Below are 18823 nucleotides of genomic sequence, written 5' to 3'. Positions count from 1 at the left end.
ATCTGTGTTCACCTTTTGTGACCTGATGTAGGATGCTGTCTGTGAGGAACTGCAGATCTCATCTCCGAGGTGCCGAGGCATTGGGGATTCCAACTCAGAACTTCCTGAACTGCTGCAGAGTGGGTGCGGTGGGGTGGGGCTTGGGGAGAGGGCAGAGGAGGCGGTGGGGGACCGCAGGAAGACTGCCTGGGTGCTGGGGGAGGGGAGCTGGTGAGGAGCATCCTTTCTGCCTCCCCTCCCTTCCTTCGCTCATTCTCCTGCTTCCCTGAAATTGAGGGGAGTGTGTATGCAGGGAGTGGGCAAATGGAGGCAGTGCCTGGAGGAGGCGTGAACTGTGCACCGGTGGGTCTGGAAGGCAGGAGTGAGGGTCTGAGCGAATCCCCCAGGCCCTAGAGGAGAGGAAAGGGCTCTAACCCCGGTCGGAGAGCTTCCGGTTTTCTCTGTGGTGCCGTGTGGGTTTCCTTAACTCTTGAATGTTTCTGAGAGGAAGTCTGTTTTAGCAGCTTGAGGGAGTGATGAGAATTCCCTGCAAACCCTGTAGATCAGGTGTGTCTGCTCACCACGCACGGGTCATCGCAGGAGTGCCCTTCGGGAGGGCCAGCGGGCCGGAAAGCTCGTGCTTCTTGGGGCTCACGAGAAGCAGCTGGAAGGCAGCGCATGACCACTGTCTCCGTAAATACTGGCCTCTCCCATTCGGTTCTGTTCAAGAGCAGAGATCTCGCATCTTTTTGTTAGTTGGTTGAGCCTAATATGCAGGCTGGCCTGGAAGGGCTTCCAGGAGACGTTCCGAGGGCTTCCTAGAGCCTTCAGTCAGGAAATCCCAGGTTGGGCCCGGCCGGCCCCAAGTGATCTCAGTCAACTGGTCCGTCAGTGCGGGTCCCACCCCGACCTGGCACGCCGCTCTGATAACGACCCTGGGCTGGCTGTGTGGCCAGGCCTCCCCCTCGCTCTGTGGCTCCGGTTCTAGGTCCCTCTCGCCAGCCTGCCCATGGCCCCGTTCCTGTGACACTGGGCCTGCTCTGCTCTCACCCGTCTTCCCAGGGCCTCAAGCGTGGCCTCCGACCCTCAGCCTGGAGCAGGGAGCCCCCTCTGATCAGCCCCCTTTATGTGCTGCTCTTCCTGGAATTCTCTTAGCTATTTCTGTGCTCCATCTGCCTGCTAACCCTGATCGATATTTCTGGAACCAAACCTGCTGCGTCTCACCTTTTATTCTGGCTAACTTTCCATCCACCCAGCTGGACTCTTTCCTGTGGCCGCGTCCAGGCCCTCTCCCCACCCCCACAACCCGGCACATGCCCCAGTGGGTGTGTCCAGAGGTTGTCCCCCTGCCATGAAACGAGTAAGACACCTGTGCCTCCTACCCTTCCCTGAGCGCCTGCTCTCCTCGGGCCGCCAGAGGGGCTGCTTCTCTCCCATTCCGCTCTGAATCCAGGAGAAGCCACCCTCTCCCAGAGCCCGTCTGTCACAGCCTTTCCCTCCCCAGGCGCTACACCCTCTGCTTCTATTGCAACCCTCCCAGGGCCCCCCCCCCCCCGGGGTGTCTTCTCACCTTGCCCCACTTCTCGCCCTCCCCTCCCCAACCTCCCTCACTGCCCCCTCCCCGGACCTCATCATGCATCTCTCTTCGGCTCTGCTTGGCTCCCTGGAATCTTCCACCCACTCACCGTTCCTCTGTGTTCCCTTGGGCGTGGGTGAGGTCGGCCTAAGCCTTCCCACTTGTGGTCGCCGTGCCTGTGCCAAGAAGCTCACTCTGTCCCTATCCGCACCCAGCAACCAGTTTGGGAATGGGCGAATTCCAGCAGCGTCCGGCTCTGACACGCTGCAGTCAGATCCTGGACACCTGGGCTCTGCTGTCTTCCCCACGGCCCCAGGGTTCCCTAAGCCTGGGCTGCGTTACCTAGGAGGCCCCCAGTGGACGATCCCTCAAGATCGCACAGGAGGCTGGGAGTCCAGGGAGCTGGTGGATGAGGCTGGTCACCTGAACACCTGCAGCCACCTGCCTTGACGGCTCCTACAGACCAGCTTCCAGGGCCAGGCTCAGGAGGAAACGTGGTTCTCCTTAACCACGATTGTGCGACACACCATTCTTGGAGAGTTACCAAGAGGCCAAGAGAGATTAAGTGAATACTTGGGGTTTAACCTCATCCCACATCTACTTAGCACTTTACAATTCACAAAATGCCTTTCAGTACATTCCATTCTCTCTTTCAGTCACTGTAGCCACCCTGCTTTGTATACCAGGAGTAACATGGACTGCTTGACAATGTGAGCCACGAGTTAAAATCTCCTTGGACCTCCATACCTCAGTTTCCTAATCTGTGAAGTGGGGATAACAGTAGTATCCACCCAAGGTTACTTGTGGCTGTTCTCACAGCCTTCATTCTGAAGTGCTTTCCTTGCCTCCTTGCTCCTGTGTGTCCTTCCTGCCCTACAGCACCGTGTCTCTCCTTGCCTTGCCCTCAGAGCTGAACACTCGGCAACACTTAGCCATGCCTTTGGCTGCCCTGAGCCATGCATCTGGCTCCCCCTCCAGTTGGTCCCCCGGGGCCGCCTCAGCAAGATACCCCTTTTGGCCACAAGACTAACTGTACCATGGACAGTGGTCCTGCACACTTGCTTTAGGGCTCCCAGGGCCACCAGAACCTTCTGAATTGGACCACATCCTTACGGGGCAGGCGGATGAAGTATTACTAGCCTTGTTCTATAGATGAAGAAATTGATGTCTACAGAAACGAAGAGGTCATACGGACACACAGTGACAGAACCAGAACTCAGTCTGCATCTTTTGACTTCAAACCTAGTAACCTTTCCATTCTGTGACACCACTTGGTCTTTCTCTCAAGCAGATGATTCTTAGATGGTCTAGAAAGTCTTAGTAGATGTAATTGTAAGTGAAATCTCCATTTAAAAATACCTGCTATGGTCCTGCTCTCTGCCAGGCACTGGGCTTAGTCCCAGGCATATGAAGATGGCGAAGATGTATTTCCCACCTTCCTGACACAGCCCAGCACAGTAGCCCCGCTGCCCAGAGCCGAGCTGCTGCCTTGGTTTCCATCATCTGCCTGCCTCATCTCCTGCACTCCTGCTGGGGCTGAACCCTCCCCAGAACCCAGCCCGTGGAGTTTTGATAATATCCACTGCTTGAGTGCTGACCAGGTACTAGATGCTTTATTTACACAATCTCATTTGACTCTCAAACTAAACTGAAATAGAGATTATTAACCCGTTTTACAGATGACACTGAAGCCAAGTCAAATGGAGATTTTCCCAACAAGAAAGTGGTTCCGGGTCTGCTTACGAATTTGGGCTCTTCCCAGTGTACTGCAGTGGCCCTCCCTGGGCCTGGCATTCAGCCTGTCTCTGGCCAGGCTCCTCCCCCAAAACCTCCAGCCACAGGCTGGGGCTCTGCTCAGAAGGCAGCCAAAGCCACGTGCTCCACTGTGGACTCAACTGTGTCCTCACCCGCCTCCTTTCCCCGGGGCATGTGCCGAATTGGACATGCTGGTACAGCCCTTGCCCGGGTGGTACCTGGGCTTGCTCCACCTGTCACAAATGGACTCTGCCCCCTCCAGGCCAGCAAAGCCAATGTCCCCACCCTCCAGTCTAGTTTCCTCCTTTACCTCCTTAAGGCATCTTTCTCAGGCAGCCCGTCCCCATGTAGTGGCAAGCTGGGCACCAGCAGCCCCAGCCGGACATTTTTTTCCATTTGGGAACCTCAGCAGAGAGAAGCCCCTCCCTCCCAGGAGTGCCCGCGAATGCCCCTGCATCACCGCTCATTGGCCTGACGGGCCCAACCTGGGTAACAAACCCATCCCCAACGTAATCCTTGTGCTCTGATTGGTCAGATGTGAGTCACATGTGCACCTGGAAAAGAGGATGTGTCGGCAGCATCCCAACCACCTGGACCAAACATGGGGAAGGGGCAGCTTCCCAGAGGAAAACGGAGTCCCTGATACCTGAAGCTGGATGGGCGGAACCTGCCGGTGTGTACTACAAAAAATAGCATGCCTTGGGAATTCCCTGGCAGTCCAGTGGTTAGGACTCTGTGCTCTCACTGCCAAGGGCCCAGGTTCAATCTCTGATTAGGAAACTAAGATCCCACAAGCCGCGTGGCGTGGCCAAAAAAAAAAAAAGTAGCGTGTCTTCTTAAGACCAGGTCAGAAGATGCTTTAATTTGTATTAATATTCAAAGTTCACTACCTCTATGGAAATTCAGATAGTTAAGGTACAGACCCTCGTAAGGCAGGATGAAAATGAAGGTGAAACAGAGGAAAGTAACAGAGCGTGGTTGTGCGTTGAAAGGAATGATTTATTTTTACTGAGCACGGGTTGTGATTCTGGTGGTCTTCATGGAGGAGGTGGCATTTGAAAGGCAATTGAAATGCTAGTGATTATAGAAGTGGGGGAAGGACCCTCCAGGCAGAGGGAACAGCAGGGCAAGGATTGAGCTCTTGAAAGGGGAGGGCATGTGTGAATATAATGCGATTAGGCTCAGGTGCTAGAGGGGTTTAGCCAGAGCCCAGGGGCCCGCACGGGGAGCCTGTGTGCCCGAGGTGAGTGCATTTGAGGCAGTGAGGAGTGGCCTGTGCAGCTCATGACTCCTCCCGACCAAGGCTTTTTGTCTGGCTTCGAGAAGATGCCCTTGAACAGAAACAAGCAGTTTCCTTCACGGCGTCCACCCTCCCTTCCCTTGAAAGCAGGACTTGCCCCAGATTGCCCCTTGCTCAAGCTTCCTAATCTTTATTCTGTTTCCAAATGGGGGAGTCTCCTGGGAGCCCCAGGCCCCTGCCAAGCGCTCCATCTGTATTTAATCAATCCCTCCTCTGAAATCCAATCCGTCATAAATTCCAGCCTCACAATAAATGTGCCGAGAGAGGTCTGCAGAGATGGGCTTTTATAGCGAATGAGAAACAGAATCGCTGCCCAAACTATTGAACTGAGAACAATGGGGATCCGATAGAGGTGCTGCAAGGGGGGCAAATATTGAAGGCTGAGCAGCCGCCGGGAGAGCCCGCGGAGCCCCACCCGCCCAGCCCGCTGCGCCCTCGGCTTGTCCTCAGCCTGGCCTCCTCGCCTCTATTAGCTCTTGGTAATGGATTTTATATCTGCTCAGTGTGACGGAGGCATCTTGGCAATCCTCAGAGACCTGCAGAGTCTCCTCCCAGCCCTCCAATGAGAAGCCAGCAGCTTCCAGCAGCCCTGTAGGTGGCTCTCCAGCCAACATTTACTTTAGTGTCAAAAAGAAATCCCAGGCATGTTTGGAACAGATGCGGGGCCCACTGGGCCGTGGGGTCTTTGCGAGGACAATCAGGGCCGGGCCTCCTCGCGGTGTTGGCCTTCCTGTCAGTGTGGATTCTGTTGTCCTCGCCTGGGGAGGGGAGCGAGGCCGGGCAGCCTGGCTCCTCACTCTGTGCTGGGGCCTGAGACCCAGGAGTCAGGCACCGCTGCAGCCCTGTGACCTGTGGCAGGCGTGGCAGAAGGCCACCTTGCTGCGGGAGGACACGGGGACGTGGGGCTTAGCTCTGCCAAAGCTTTTAATTAACTCACATAATCGTTCACAGCTTTAGACATGAACACGCCCGAGACTCCCCGCACTAACTCAGGGGGCCTCTTTTCCATTCACACAAAGGGATTGACCGAAATAGGAATCCTTGCTGTTTTGAAGGGTCAAAATCCCTTTAAAAATCTGGAAAAAGCTATGGACTCTTTTCTCGGAAACACACACACACAGACACAAACACGTACGTATACACACATATACCTGCACAGGAACACACACCTTATACACACACACGTACACACACACACATCTGTGCGTATACACATGCACAACATACACACACCTGCAGTGTCATGTCAGGGGGCTGACAATCCCCAGACCCAGGCAGGACTGGATACCTGGTTAAGGAACCCTGAACGGAATGGTTCCGGGGTCCGGCCTCTTCCCCTGTAATTCTCCCTGAAGCTGTCTCTGTACAAGCTGTGCCCCCATCACAAAGCATTTTCTAACCTCTCACTCTGAGGTAGACAGAGGAGGGTTTATTTCCCCTTTTCTGCAGAGCGGGACAGGCCTCCTAGGAAATCAATAGTGAAACTGGGGCTTATGGGCTCCACCACTGTTTCCTCTAACTTTTTTAGGCCATGCTCCCTTTTGATGCATGGGGGAAAAAAATCTCATTTCCCCACCCCAGGAATTTCCAATAACTCAGGGTGCAGAGGTGAGCAGAAATCTACCTCCCCAAGTTGAGGTTCACTGAATCTCAGGCCAAGTTGTTAAATTTTACTTTCTATAGCTTGAAATTTAAGTTGAACTCTACACCTATAATTTGAACACCTCCTAGTTTTTCTTACTTCCCCATATGAAATTTCATAAGGTTGGAACATTTAAAGCCATATGCCCTGCAGCAGCCCAGTCTAAGAAGCACTTTGGAAGGACTGACAGCCCCTCCGTGTATTTGTGCGGTTCATCTAGCCCCTTCCCTGAAGTTTCCTGCAGGGGACGCACCAGGACCCTGGTGAATGGAGGGGAGGATAACAGTCCCAGATGTCTCTAAACATCAGACGGCAGCATTCTCCCGAAGTTTTCTGGAACCCTTAACTTTGGCAAGTCTTCAGGATTGAGCTTTTGGGAGATTACAGGGGCTGTGTCATCCATGAGATGGCACAGACCCCAATATCCAAGTGATGTGGAACTCACAATGCAGCCTCTCGCGTACGACAGTCCCAGGGCCCTTGGAATAGAGTCCTGGGGATACAGGAGCCCACCTCCCACAGCAGGATTCTCAGAGCTCCCTCTCCCACTGCTGGAAGCTGGGGCGTGCTCCCATGTCCCAGCCTTGGCCAATCAGACCTGGCTTGAATCAGCGGTGCAAAGATGAGGTTCCTCTAGAACCTACTCAGTGGTGGGGGTTTCCAAGATACAGGGAGTGACCCTCAGGCCAAATTGTTCTGCTACAAGATGGCTGTCAGGCTTTGCCATTCTCTGCCCTCTGAGCTGCCTCTGTTCCTGTCTGCTCTCCAAGCCTGTCCTTGCAGCCTCCTTGGAGCCTCTGAGACCCCGGCAGCCTGCCAATAAATTCCCCTTTGCTTAAGAGAGCCCGAGTCTGTGCCCGCTACAATAGGAAGCATCCGTGTTGCACGCACACCGTCTGGACCTTGTGTTACTTCTGCAAGTGGCAGTGTGCGGAGAGAGCCCTGAGCGATGAGCCTAGAGACCCTCTGCCACCAATGCCCTGTTTTTGACCTCCCAGTACCTGGGGCCCAGCTTCCCCATCTGTACAGTGAGGTGCTGGGTCCACTGAGCTGGAGTTGGATGCAGTGAGTGGGTTCTGGAGGTCCTTCCAACTCCAGCCCTGAGTCCAGATACCCTTCAAACTGTCCAACACCCCCCGCGGCAGAGACGAACAACTCCCTGCTCAACACCCCCCCCCCCCCCCCCCCCCGCGCCCGCTTAGGACTCACTCCCCAAGGAGTCTAAGTCTGAAAACAAAAAACAGTGTCACGACCCCTACCAGGCACGGGTCCTGCCTGTTGCATTTTGGAGCGTGAAACACCCCTCATCCCTCTCTCTCCTTTATACATGTTATGACCCAAAGTCAAAGCTTCCTGTGAATACTTTCCTTGTAGTCTTTGCCTTCCTGCCTTTAGAAATGGATTTGCATAAAATAGCCAGAGGGAATTCCTACAGCTGCCTCGTCTTTCACCCGCAGCACTTCTGGGCCAGGATGTTTCCTTGATGGACTGCGATCCTTCAGCTGGTAATTTAATTGGCACCTGCCCTGTGCAACGTCTCCCCTCCGCGGTTTATGGGGAGCAGCTCGGCTCGGAGAGGGATGTTTCTGTCTTCGAGAAAGGCCTGAAGTCCCTGGAGCATCCTTTCACTCCGCGAGTAATCTAGTATATCTTTAATAAGTGGAGTCAATTCACTTTCAAAACCCTTGTAAAATTCAGCCTTTTAGTCATTCTGACCAGAAGCATTCAAATTCCAATAGGAGTAGATAGCCCCGGCAGCGCCCACCCACAAGGTCCCCCCCCCCCACCCCCGCCCCGGGGACAGGGGCCAGCAGCTCAGAGGAGGGGGGCGTTGATAGCCCCAGGAGGCCTCTGCCCCGGCCAAGGCTGCAGCATCTGTGCCCTGCAGGCTCGGCTTCTCCACCTGCCAGAGCATCTCGCATGTGGGCTTTGGAAAACCACGGGATCAGAGCTCAGTGGCAAAGGCTCTGGGTAACGTGTGAATGTGGTATAGACAGGGCAGGGTCGTGAGCTGTCTGAGGTTGCACCTGGAGTGAGTGACAGAGTCTCAGCTTCTCAGTTTCCTGTGTCTTGTTTTTGTTTTATTTATTTCTTGTCTTCTCTCTAGAGGTTAAGGTGGGAATTGTGGACATCAGAGGGCTTGGGTTAGAATACTTGGTCCAGCACTTGCTAGCTGTGTGTCCTAAAGAAAGATACCTAGCCTCTCTGAGTCTCAGTTTCTCATCTGTGAAATGGAAACGGTTATAATAATGCCTCCCTCATTATGTTGCTATAAGGATGAAATGAGGTAACACATGAAAAGCACTTAAAACACTTCCAGGCCCAGAGTAGTCACTCAGCCAATATCTATTACTGTTACTGTTGTTATTGTGTTGTTGTTACAGTTGGAGAGAAATAGAGCAGATGGGAAGAAGAGCTTAACAGAGGTCTGAAGGTTTTAGCAGTCTGGAGGCAGAAGGATGGACAGAATGACCCTTTCTTAGGGATTCCCTCCCCCACAATGACTCTGTCTTGGCTTCTATTCAGCAGCAGCCTGAGCCCCAGCAGTGTGGGGTCCTCCCTAGGGAGTTAAGACGGATACACTTTGAGATCTGTATCAGCAAGTACAGATGATGCCTCTGCAGAGAGAGCAGGGTGGGGCAGGTCTGCAGTGGGAGCTTTGATCACACTTGGGCCACGGGGGCTGCCAGGGTTTATTCCTGTTGAACAGGAGGCCTTTCTGTGCTGACTTCAGCTCAGACCGCCCACCTCCTTCTCCATCACCTCCTGGGGAGGCAAGGGGTGGGTACCATTGTGCTGGGACCTGGAGGAGGGAGATGAAATTTGTATCATAGGCCCAGCTTCCTGCTCAACGAGGCTGCAGCCGCCCTGCTGGCTCTGTGGGAGACAGGGAGCATGGAGTGTTCTGAGCGGCTGGAGCCTGGGCTGGAAGTCAGCACACTCAGGTTCTAAACTAGGACAGCTCCCTCGCCCGCTCCGGGCCTTGGTCTTACCATCGGTCAAATGAGGGTATTGGCAGAACAAGCTCTCTGGAGAGCAGCTTGCGGATGCGGTGATTAGGGACATCTACGTGTTCCTGACGGCCCCTCAATTCCAATGCTGTGTATGTGCCCCAGAGAATCTCCCACACAGAAACCCAAGAAGTGCAGGGGATGTTTGTTGCAGCAGCATTTGTAGCAGCGAGGAGCTATGAAAACTAAATGCCCAGCAAGAGGGAATGAGGAAATACAAGATGAGGTCTCATCACACGAGGAAACATTATCATCAAAAGGAACCAGCCAAACCTACAAATATCCGTGCGAGTAGATCTGAAAACAATATTGAGGGGCAAGTAAGAAGCAGAACGGGCCGGCCATGGAGCCTTTATGTAATGTTTCAAATGCATCCAGGCAGGTATATAATGTTTAGGCTACACAGACAGGAGAAAGAGCTTCTGAAGTTAGTTTGGAAGAACACACAGCATTTGGAGGAGAGGAATGGACTGGGGTGAGGACAAAAAGAGACCAAAAAAAAAAAGACTCTGCCAAGACTGCTAAGGAGATGCCATGAGCTGGTAATACCAAATCCTATTATATCCTATCAGGTGCATCTTGGGTTCAAACAAAATAGATAAAGGTGGTTTGGGTCTTAGACGATTCCCTCATGAGCTTCCAGCACTACCATCCTGGTATTCGGTCAGCATGTCCAGAGCTGGGACCTTGTGGGGGTCCAGAGCAAGGACCACGCTGAGTTGTGGAGCCTGAGCAAAGCCGTATTTGAGGCAAAGTGGACAAGAGCCCTAAGAGTCGATGGTCTACTAGGTGCTGATAAAGCCACTGTCTATTACATAATCGATTTACATAACCTAGTTGTGATTTCCTGCCTCGTCAATACAATTGCATTAGTAATCAGGACCCACAGGCTGATCTATTTTTTCCTTAGTGCCTTATCATCTCTACCTGTGTTTGCTTTCCTGCCTTCTGGAATCTGTCATAAATAAACAACGTCATGTTGGAGGCCAGAGTAGGGGAGCAACGAGGCTGAGGTCAGAGCTTTGGTACGTGCTTATTGCGGGCCCCGGGCACTGATGGATGTTTGCAGAAGTGCAGACTCCAAGGACCACTCTTGCAGTGCGTTTTAGATTTTCACCCTGTTCCTCATTTATATTTGGTCTAAATATAACTTGAAGACAACTGGGCTTGCTTGGGGCCAATCTCAACAGTCTTGACATCAAACAAACACAGAACACAGCTCCAACTGCAAGCTCTGAAGGAGGAGGTAAATTGCTGCTAACCTATCGGGCAGCCTCTTAAATCAGCTCGTTCCCTAGAGCAGCGGCCACATCTCTATGCCTCCACCCAACCATCTCTTTTCTTAAAACAACTCCCTTCAGCCTCTCCAGGCCCTCTTTCCAAAATCCCATCTACCAGCACGCCCCACTCGGAAGAACAGAGAAGCCAGCTAAACAGCAATTGATGAAATAAAATCCAGACTTGAGCCTCAGTTCATCTCAGCACTCAAGTAAAATCAGGTGAGGTCTCGTTCAACAGGTTCTGCAAGATGTCTCCAAGCATCTTCCGAAAACATTGCGGGTGCAGGAATGTGAATGTCATGTAGATTTTGCAGCCCACCCTTGTGGGCATAGAGGGGGGACCATGGTCCATGTAAAGGTAGAGCATGTGGCTTGGTCTACTGGGTGGGGGTCTTTCCTGGTGAGAGGTTCTTACACATCAGGTCTAGGGCTCACCTAAAAGGTCATTTGTGTTGATCTTAAGGGAATCTTCTGGCCTCTGCAGGAGATCACAAATGAGACCCTTGGTGACCCAGTGCCTCCTTTATAGCATCTGCTGTGAATGTGAGGCTGTGGATGTCAATGTAACTGCTGGGAATGGGCCCTCCCCAGCAGGGAGGGGGACAGGCAGGTCCTAACCCTTCTGGAGGTTGAAGGTGGAAGCATGGGTTAGATAAGCCACAGCTCCCAACTAGGAGAAGAAGAAGAGTTCTGGATGCGAACGCACATTCTACCCAGTGTCCTGGATGGTGGGCAGACTTGGGGGCAGCCTGGTGCAAAAAGGCGATGGTGAGAACAAACAAGCCACTCCCAGCTGTTCTGGAAGGCTCCAAAGAAGAGCATCTATTCCTAGGGCTTTTGTGATTGGGGGTGATCCTCATGGCAGTGGACAACCACTAAGTGGTTCTTTAAAGTATGGGAACCAGGCTTTCCTGGTGGCGCAGTGGTTAAGAATCCGCCTGCCAATGCAGGGGACACGGGTTCGATCCCTGGTCTGGGAAGATCCCACGTGCCACGGAGCAACAAAGCCCATGTGCCGCAACTACTGAGCCTGCGCTCTAGAGCCCGTGAGCCATAACCACTGAGCCGTTGTGCCACAACTACTGAAGCCCACTTGCCTACAGCCCGTGCTCCACAACAAGAGAAGCCACTGCAATGAGAAGCCCACGCACCACCACAAAGAGTAGTTCCCACTCGCCACAACTAGAGAAAGCCTGCAGGCAGCAACGAAGACCCAACGCAGCCAAAAATAAATAAAATTAAAAAAAAAAAAAAGAATACTTTTAAAGTGTGGGAACCAGTGAGGAGGGGGCCAAGAAGGGTAGAGCCAGGCCAGGAGACACTGAGGGGAGGGAGGCATTTCCAGCAGTTCAGGTAAGAGAGAACCACGTGACATGGCAGAGGCCTCAGAACTCACTGTCATGGGTGCCTTTGCTGCAGTGCTGGAGCTGGCCCTAGTCCTGCCCCAGGCCTCCTCCCGCTGGCGTCCATCAGCAGCGGACAGGGGGAGGTCACTTAGCCAGCCCATCGTCCTGCTCCTCACTCCCGTGCTGCCCACAAGTCACCATCAGAGAGTTGGGCAGTGGTCGTGCCAGGCCCAGCAGGCTCGGCAATACTGAACTCCACCAGCTGCAATGTGTCCAAAAAGGAGATGAGTGTGACCTGATGTGGCTGCCTTTCCACCACGTTGGCTCCTGATGATGGTCACTTCCCTCTCCAAGTGCCTCGGCACCACCTGCCCAGGATGGACCGTCGGTCATGTGGGGAAGTCGTCCCAGCCAGCTCCCACTCCCCATCCGCCTGGACCTCTCCGCTCCGTCCACATCTGTGTTCATGTTCTCCCGGGGAACAGGCAGCACTGGCCTCTGCACTTTTTTCCTAGTTCTCTAGGCTGGCGTGCTTGCCTGGGCCTGGGGGCAGCTGGCCCAGAACAGACTGTGCGCAGAGGAAAGGTCCTGGACGGCAGGTCCCAGAGGAAGGATCCTATCTGGAACCCTGACACCATCTCTCGATCACAGAGCGGGCAGGCCCGGGAAGCACCGGCTGTCTCTGGCTTCTTTCTCCTGCAGGCAGCAGGAATAACTAAATTGCTAGTTATTCCTTTCTTCAATTAAGGACGATTCTTCTGACACAGGAAGTTCACTCCCACCAGTTAATCTAATGGCCTTGAGTCCTGATGTGCTTGCTCTGTCTGAAGGCAGGACAAGAACTTCCTTGGCAGCAGCTCACAGCCAGTGCATTCAGGAGCTGCCCTGGGGGGCCAGGGCCCCACATTCCCTGCTGGACTCCAGATGCACACACAGCACAGATCTTCAGACAGGGGCTGGGGCTGTGGTGCAGGCTGAAAGTGGAGAAGCCATAGATGGAGCCCAGAAGTGGTTTTTCATGGGGCAAGTCCCTTCCATCTCTGGCCCATTGTCTTCCCATCTGAGAAATGGGGGCGGGGAGGAAGGTCTGGCTAGATGATTTCTGTAATTCCCTTCAACTTGGCATCTCCCCTTATCTGCCCCACTTACCCCCTCCTAAGAGTTTGTGGTGGGAGGGGTCTCAGTGCCCATTCAGGGAGCATCTTCCCTGAGCAGGATGTGTTTGCCTATGAAATTCACACACACACACACACACACACACACACACACACAGTGCTGCCTGGAAGTAGGGCCCCCTGCCAGACTGTGGTCACTGCTGCCACTGTGAGCCAAGGGCCTGGGAGGTGCTCAGGCCCAGATGTGTCCCCTCTGAGGCTGCTTTATTGTTCCTCTGTGACAACTCACACCCACAGACCAGGTGGCCAACCCTGGACATTATCCAGGCAGCAGGTCTCTGACTGTGCCTCACCTTCAGGGAAGGGTGAGAACAGTCAGGCCCAAGGGATAGAACATAGGCTCTAAATTTATCCTGCATAACCACAAGCACCGAACTTTCTTAGCCTCCCTTTCCTTATGTGTAAACTGGGGATAATACAAGACATCCGAGGGTAGTATGTACTGAGTGCCTGGGGGTTAAAAGACATAATATATGTAAAGCCCCAAGCATACCACCTGTCTACTCATTGCTCTCCCCGCCCCCATCATGCCTGAGTGATGGAGAAAAGCTGCAGGGATTCACTCACACGCTCCCAGCTGGTGATGGATGGCACACACTGGCCAAGAGCTCTGGCTTCAACCTCGGAGCTTCTGAAATTTTGTCTATTGGTCAGCACTGCTGTCTGGTTCTGGGATCCAGAACTCTGGGAACTGAAGGGTTTCTTGGGATGTGGGACTTTCGGTGCTAAAATCTGGCAAACCAGGATGGTTGGTCCTTCTAGGTGAAGCCACACGAGGGGGTTTGGACAGAGGGTCCTTGGTTTTGTTGAGTGAGGCCCCAGAAGAACTCACAAGTGGGTCATCCGAGGTGCAGATTTCAGCTCAAATGAGGGGAAACGTTGTCATGGTCTCGTTTGAGGTCCTGAGCTCCCTGTCCTTGGATGTAATAAACCAGAAGCTGAAGGGCCACTTGATGGGGATCCTGTGGATGGAGACAAAGCCCCCAAGGTGGGAGGGGTGCTGGGCTAAATGCCCACTGAGGACCCTTTTAGCACCATATGTGCCCTATTTCCATAGAGAGGCTGATGGGACTCTGGAGTCGGGACCATGGCTAGCCTGAGGGTGGAATTATCCTTTTCCCTGGAAGGCAGGTGTGGGACAGGGTGTGTGGAGTGCCTGGCTACAGGTTGTGACTGGGTTTTAGCCCTTCCCAGTTCCTCAGAAGGAAGCAGAGGGCATCTTCTCAAGGGATGGTTTGGTGGGAATTGAAAAGTCATCTGAGGGCAGATACCCTAGCCTAGCCCTTTCCAGCAGCAGAGCCAGGCAGCCAGCTTTGGGGATGTTGGGAGCTGCCAAAGGCGGGTTAGACATTGATTGGGCCCACAGATCTGGCCCAGCCCTGAGCTAGGGAGAGGACTGCTCTCCCCTGGAGCCCCCATCTGGCAACAACTCAGGTGCCACCGAAACAACCGGCCACCTCCAGCCCCCTGCTGGGGCTGGACTGTGGACCCCTGGCCTCCACCAGGCAGAAGCCACAACCCCAATCTCCCCAGCCTCCTCTGGGCCTGTCCACCAGGGTGTCTGCATCCCAGATTTGGGAAGCAAAGGCTAGTCTCCTGGCCTCCCCAAACTGCCCCAGCCTGGAATCCCAGGTGGGCTTTGCATATGTTTTGCATGTTCCTTTAGGGCTAAGGGCACAGAAATCCCTTCCCCTCTGAGGCTAGTTCAGATCCAGGTTGTGGATCTTAGAAACGATAGCCGGGAGTGGGGGCTGAGGGAGGGGTCCGTCTCCAGCCTCCGGTCCCTGCAGCCACCTCCCTCTTGGCTTCGTGGGAGCCTCCCCGCGCCCCTTCTTCCTTCTCTCTCTCCCCTCTGCTCTCTGTCCTCCTGCGGGTGCCAGGGACTCGAGTCTCTCCGAATTTCTCTCCGCCTCTCCCCGTCGGTGTTTCGGCCGCCGGGCTGTCTCTAGCGCCGGGTCTCCGCGCTTCCCGCCCCCGACTCCCGGTCCGCGGGCCCATCTCCGCCGGGACCGCAGCGTCTCCGCGTCTCCGCGCCCGTGCGGGGCCCGGAGCCGAGCGTGTCGGAGCGGCGGCCGCGGCCCGCGGCGGGGGTGCGGGCCCGCGGGGGCGGCGTCGGGCGCCTTCCTCCGTCAGTCCCTCCCCGGCGGCGCGGGGGGGCCGGCGCGGCCGCCGCTCGGCGCCTTTAAGGGAGCGGGAGGCAGCGGCGAGGCGGCGGCTGCGGTGGCGGCGGCCGCGGCGAGCGGGGCGGGGGCGCGGGGCGCGGCGCGCGGCGCTCGGAGTCCGCTCGCGGCCGGAGGCGGCTGGGCGGCCGGGGCCGGGCTGGGAGCCGCGAGGAGAGCGGGCAGCGCCGCCGGAGCCCGCCGCCCGGGCCATGGCCAAGGCGGGCCGTGCAGGTGAGGGCGGGCGCCGGGAGGGCCGGGCTGCCGGCGGGGGGAGGGACCCGCGCGCCTCGGGGGTGGGGGGGGGTGCCCGCCGGCCCAGGTGAGCCCCCGGCGCAGGTGGGCGGAGGTTCGGGCCGGGCCGCGCGGCCGGTCCCCGGGAGCGCGGAGAGGGGGCTCGGCGCGCCCCGCGTCCTTCCTGCGCCCCCGGTCACCTCGTGGGACGCCGCGTCCCCTCGCCACCGCCCCGCCGGAAAGGGCCAGGTCTGCGGCGCCTCTGCCCAGCCCGCCGGTGCGGAGCGATCGCCGCCCTCCCGAGGCCCTGGGCAGACCCGGGCGCGGGGACCGAAGGCGAGGTCCCGCGGCCGCCGCTCCATCCCACGCCCCCCAGCGCCAACCAGGACGCGCCCCCTTGTCCTGCCGCTCGCTCTATCCAGGACGCGGCAGTCCCCCCCCCGCCCCCAGCTCGGTCAGGAGACCCAGATTTCTTCTGGGGAAGGAGGGGTGCCCCGCTCCGCACCGGCTAGTGAGCCGCCCCGCCCCCTCCCCCTCCCGGACCTGGGAGGCAGAGCCTCAGGTGCGGAGGTCTGAAGGGGGGGCCTCTTCTGGGGTCCCCAGGGCTCTGCCTCCCCCCCAGACTCAGGCTGTGTAGCCCGCGGTGTGAGGGAGTGGGCGTTCGTCCTTCGTTCATTCATTCAGCCAGACGTTCATTCACCAACATCTGCTTTGTGCCAGGCCCGGAGCTGGGCACTGAGATCGGGAGGTGGAGGGGACTCTGCTCCTGTGTGCGCTCTCTGGGTCCGATGGTGCCTTGGGAGGGCGGCGGAGCGACGGTGGCAGCAAACCTGGTCGCAGCGGGGCCGCCTTGGAAGGCTGGCATGTGTAAATCTACCGTGAACTCACACCCAGCCTGTGACGTTGGCAGGTGCCATGCCATCCCCTTGGACTCGGCTTTGGTCGGGCACCAACCCCACCCTCTACCCATCAGCGATGACAGTGATGGAATGAGTGTGAGTTCACCCCTGCGCACACTTGGGCTGGATACCGCTGGACTGTGTGTAAATCCACTGCCACCCTACAAATGCTGCCCTGACCCTGGGCCAGGTCCGGATGCCCCCGTGCATATGCTGGGTGTGTGATTTGGGTGCTTGAGAATATACTCCTGTTCTGTCCCCGAGGAGTCCTATTGGGGTGGGGCTGGTGGTGTGAGACACAGCAAGTACCGAACACATCTGAACACCCCCTTTCTCACTTCCTTCCCTTTTCCCCTCCTGAGGGAGGCACCCGGGAGATGACACCCGGAGGCTAGAAAAGGCTGTCTCCCTGGGTCCTCAGCCACCCCCACTCCTCCCATAGGGCACATGGCAGGGCGTGTGTCCCGCCCACTGCCCCCGCTCCGCCTGCGTGTGTGCAAGTGCACGCACACCCCTTGCACAGATCACCTGCCCGAGCACTGTCATCACAAGAGCAGTTAACCATTACTGCTTGTACTGGGTACCAGGCAACGTGCACAACCATCCCGGGAGGCAGGAAGTATTACTCTTCCTCTTTTATAACATCTGGAAACAGACACTCAGAGAAATAGCTCCCTCCAGGTGGCCTAGAAGGTCTGGGCAGAGCCTGGATGTAGAGCTGGTCTGTAAGGACTCCAAGTGATGGATTTTCTCCGTTGCTACCCTCATAGGTCAGCCCTCTCACAGAACAGAGATGTAGTTCCAGTCCCTCCACTTTGGTCTGTGGGTCCTTTGGCCTCTGGACTGAGAGTCCGTGGGAATTTGTTCCAGTGACAGGTGAAAAACTGCTTTGCTTTGAGCTTCAGTGCCTCGTGCTGTTCTAACATTGTCTTTCCTGCTGCAATTTCATGCTTGGCCCTTTCCCTCCGGGCAGCACAGACTTCCCTCCTCTGTGGATCAAACCACCCAGGCTCTTCCCTCCCACACTCAGCTGCCACCCCAAGGAGCCTTTGGGATTGACCCCAGCAAGATCGGATTACTCCTCCTCTTCTTAGCTGTTCCAGGATCCTTTGCATTTTGTAAAGGTCCCTTCTCTTCCTAAGGCTTCTAAGCTCGCAGACTTGAAGACAGCATGCAGTGATGTGTGCACGGAGGTCAGAGTCTGTGTAGGATGGACTGGTGAGCTTTAGCACAGAGGGAGTCCTCGGAGGCAGGAGCCCCAGTCCCTCTCTTTACAGCTAGAGAAACTGAGGCCCAAGGAGGTGATGTAACACAGACAGAGGTGGCTATTCAGGACCATCTACCGTGGATGGACAGACTGATGGTCAGTCAGAAATGATCAGGCCTCCACTCTGGGGGGTGATGTTAGAACCAAGGGAGGCTGATGGCCAAAGGTAGAGGCTGTGAGAATCTGGCCTGTGAATGAGGGAGTCTGCTCTCTGACCTGTGAGGTGTTCCATCCAAAACTGGCCAAGGGAGCCACTGACTAGAGATAGGGGTTTGGGCCTCAGGGCTACCACGGGGCATGACTCCAAGGTCATCACGTTGTAGTTTAGTGAAGGTGCCCTGGACTTGTGCAGTGCACAGCCTGAGCAGCCAGCCATGGGCGTGTCAACTGTGTCACATAGGAGCTGAAGGGAGGCAGTGAAAAGGACTTTCATGTTGCCAGGAGAACCCAGGTACAAGAGAAAATGTAATCAAGTCTTAGAAAGGATTGGATAAATGGCAGAAGGTGGGTCCCAAATGGGTGACTACCCAATCTCTGGGGAGATTTCAGTCACCCAGACCAGCATCAGTATGGTGTCCCCTGTCCAGTCTTGAGAGAAAAGGCAAGGGGAGGAGAGCCCTTAGTGTCCTCCTGAGGGAGCGCTCCGTCTGGTGGATATAGGAGTAGAGAGGCCTACCTTGGGGGTGAAAGTCAGCAATAGGGAGGTGAGGGCCGGCAGTGGGGGAGGGTCCAGGAAATGACAATTTACAATATAGATCTCCCTGGGGGGCAGGCCTCAAGTGCGGTGCAGACAGAGAGGAGGCCAGTGGAGGCTTGAAACAGCGAAGGCTGGATGTCTCTAGAAGTTGGGCCTTCAAGGCTGGCAGAATTTGGACGGGAAGGTGGCAAGGGGCAGGCTTCCACGAACAGGCAAGGCTAGGAGGTTGGGATGGGAAAGGGGTGCGTATGGAGGGTGGGAATGGGGGGGGGAGGAGGGGCCCAAGGGTGGAGAAATCTGTGTGGCTGGAGTGAAGGGTTCCTAGAGGGCGCAGAGGGCCGAGAGGAACTCCAGAGAGCATCAAAGATGGGAGGGATGTGTAAGGTTTGGGGGTTTGACAGACCCCTCTGGCTGCTCCTGGGAGGGCAGAGCAAGGCCAGCCTGGCAGGGCTGTCTTAGTTGGGAAGGGTTTGTGCTGGTTCCTGCCAGCTGCACGGCCCCTC

This window comes from Hippopotamus amphibius, chromosome 17 (assembly GCF_030028045.1).
Source record: "Hippopotamus amphibius kiboko isolate mHipAmp2 chromosome 17, mHipAmp2.hap2, whole genome shotgun sequence".
NCBI classification, from domain to species: domain Eukaryota; kingdom Metazoa; phylum Chordata; class Mammalia; order Artiodactyla; family Hippopotamidae; genus Hippopotamus; species Hippopotamus amphibius.
The sequence above is the reverse complement of the archived record's forward strand: the minus strand, read 5'-3'. Positions refer to the sequence as shown.